The sequence below is a fragment of the Paramormyrops kingsleyae genome, chromosome 24 (genome assembly GCF_048594095.1).
Source record: "Paramormyrops kingsleyae isolate MSU_618 chromosome 24, PKINGS_0.4, whole genome shotgun sequence".
In the NCBI taxonomy this organism is placed as follows: Eukaryota; Metazoa; Chordata; class Actinopteri; order Osteoglossiformes; family Mormyridae; genus Paramormyrops; species Paramormyrops kingsleyae.
This window is the reverse complement of record NC_132820.1, coordinates 12,058,499-12,061,865: the sequence shown is the minus strand read 5'-3', so window position 1 is coordinate 12,061,865 and position 3,367 is coordinate 12,058,499.

Sequence of the window (3,367 nt, the reverse complement as noted above, 5' to 3'; positions counted from 1 at the left end):
AGGACTGGGACAAACCGTACCAAATGGCAAATCGCGTTGCGAAAAAATGGCAAATCACAGAAAAAAGAGGTATCACGTACACCACGTCTCTGTTGTTCTGCGAAACTGATGGAACACAAAACAATATCGTTACTCGTAGTGAGTACACATAAGGTCATGTCCAAGTATTCAGCAACTAAATAAATCTATCATCACTGAATTTTCTGCAATTATTATGTGAACTGTGATTATCATGTGATCTGACATGTATCAGCTGAGCCTAAATAAAATAAAATCAATATACATATAAATGCCAACCTTTTATAGATTGAAAAATGTCATGTGAATTTTATAGCTGATTTCCTTCTAATATTTATTCCTTCATCTTCTATAAGTGTGTATCCAGCACAGGGTTGTGGTGAATTTCTCTGTGACAGTATCGCAAAGTCTGGCAGACCGTGTCATTGTGGTTGCGGCATGAAAAGACACGCTTATTGTAAGGGGAAAGAATGCCCTTTTATTAAGCCCTCAAAAGGACTAACACAGGCACCAAACAACCACCGACACACACAACAGGGAACCACGGGAGGTCAGACACCAGACAGAAAGGCACATCCATAGTGGGTAATTAATATGGCTAAAGACACGCGAGGATCACACAGGGTTTACCTATGACATGGACAAGGACTCGCGTGACAATAAGGAATACAACACTAGTATTTACTATAACACACACAGGGGTTATTTACAATATTCCCTGCATGCTCAGCATACAAACTGGACTCCGCTATGCGGAGCCATGTCACCGGTGCTTCACTGCCCCCCTCCCAAAAGTCGACCATCCTGGCAACTACTACAGCCAGTCCTCTGCCATATCCTCCAGCAAGTTGCGAAGGTCTGGCAGCAGCCCCCGGTGCTCTCTCTCAGGTGACCGCGGACATGCTGAGCAGCTGGGGACCACTGGCAGAGTCGGGCTGCTACTGGGCTCTGAGCTGCCAGCAGTCTCCGGCAGTGCGAGTCCCCCGGGGCCTTGGCCCTTCTTCTTCTGCGGCTTGTTGGGGACCTATTGCTGAATGCCAGGCTGTTGTTGCTGAATGCCAGGCTGTTGCTTCTGCTGGTCCCCAACTCCAGTGGGGCCAGCTCGTGCAGCTGCTCCAGGGACTCGTGCAGCTGCTCCAGGGATTCGTCGCGGCTCTCGGCCGCCGTGTCTCCCGCTTTGCTGCTCCATAGCCACCCGCAGGTCAGCCAAGCTAGAGCAGGCTGTCAAGGCAATGTCCAGGTCACCTGCTTCTGCTACCCCACTTCTGACACCAGTGTAATGTCTGGCAGACTGAGGCATCGCGGCGGTGGCAAGAAACAAGGAGGCTTATTGAAAGAGGAAACAATGGGCTTTTATTAAGCCCGTAAAAAGACTAACACAGGCACCAAACTGACACACATAACAGGGAAACATACGGAGATCAGATGCTGGACAGTAAAACCCAGTACATGCTTCACTTTTGTGCGTGTGCTTTCAGGCTGGGGACAGTAGCACACGCAGTAGCTTGTGTCCATACTGCATTTGGCTAGGGAGACGAACAGTCGCGGTCGGTGCAGTGATATTACTGCAGACCAGGAGAGGGCAGACATATTGCAGCAAACACAACATACAAGCAGTGCAGTGAGACAGGAAAACTTATATGAAGTTGTATAGTTATTATCCAAGGCTTGGGCAGTATTACGGTAATAAGGCATACCACAGTATTTTGAAATCCTTACACTCCCCACCTCCTTGGCGAATTTTATCGGCAAGATTTCAAAATACCAGAATACTACTCCTTTTTAAAATAGCGTACACCTCGGTATAATGTCTGGACAGTATGAAAAATTAGATATGCGGGCAGATCCGACCCTCCTCATGCAGCTGCTCTCCATAACTACCACCGCAGCAACTATTGTTCCTCTACGCTTTTGTTATTGACCACTGATCTGTGAAACTCCACCGTGCCACCTACTGGACATACCTAATCAATTATCTTGCACATGCATGGTCGATGCCCACGGATGTGTAAGGTTTCTGCTAGACATAAAAATCTAGGCTACACATGAACCATCCACAGTTATCCGCAGTCAACCCATGATGATGAAATGTATGCCTCATCCTCTCATCCACAACTGAAAGTGCGCACAGGAAAGTCAAGTATGAATTGGCCTTTAGGTTCCAACCATTTCATTCCAACCCTACCTTAATCAGGCTTATATGCCCTTTAATATCCTAATAATTAATGTAGCGGGTTGAAAGCAGTGTGGGTTGGAATGAAAACATTCTGACAGTGGGGCACCAGGAACAGGATTGAGGTCTAGGGTGAGTATTGTTAAAATGGGAAAATTGTTTTCTGGAAAAATAATGGTGCTGGCTTAATGGTTAGGGAAGCATACTTCCTGACCAGCAAGACACCACTGAGGTACCCTGAGCAAGGTACCACCCCCAAGCACTGCTCCCTGGGGGCTGAATTAGCTGCCCCCTGCTATGTCACAATGTCATATATGGGTTAACTCTCCCATTCTGCCAGGTGTCCCGTTTTCACGATACTCACCCTACTGAACTACAGACACGCGAGGATCGGACAGGGCTCAGATATAGCACAGCCAAGGATGCAGGCGACAACATGAAACAGAACACAAGTATTTACAATAACACATACAAGGGCTATTTACAATATTTCCAGCACTGACTGGCTGCGCTATGCGGGATATCTCGCCGACGCTAGAGTATTTATATAATGAGTCATATTTTCTTTTAAAAAATTCTAGGCATGAACCGGCATAGCCGGTGTAGCCATGCCAATATTTAAATAATAAATCGCTTCTAGGTGAAATATTCTGGCAACTGACATCGGCTTAAAGAGGTCACAATAAATGTCAGCTATGCAGAGATATGGTAGACTACCGTCTACAAATAAAGAAGAAATCAGCTTAATGTCACAATAAAAGCACTTTTGCTGTCCTGATGAAGGACAACCAGGACTATCGACGAACACTCAGTTTTGATTAACTTCAGTGCTTTTAAACTTTTACATAATTGTGATCAACCATGTTTGTGTAAAAGTTACTACTGCATTGGAGATTTATGAATTTTATAGATTTTATAATGACAAACAAGTCAGGTAACATATTTTTAACAAGCTGTGTTTTGACATAAAGGGCTTGTAAATGTCTGTCCTAAGTTATAATGAATCTTCACAGCATGGATTATTTATTATTAATAGGCATATGAAAAGGAAGCAAACGAGTGTGAATCCTTTACTCGAGTCGGTGCAAATTTAAGGGGCGGGTTCAATCGCTCGCGTTACTCGCGGATTTGGGAATATTTAACAGCGCTCAGCCAATGGCGATGAACACGTGAAAA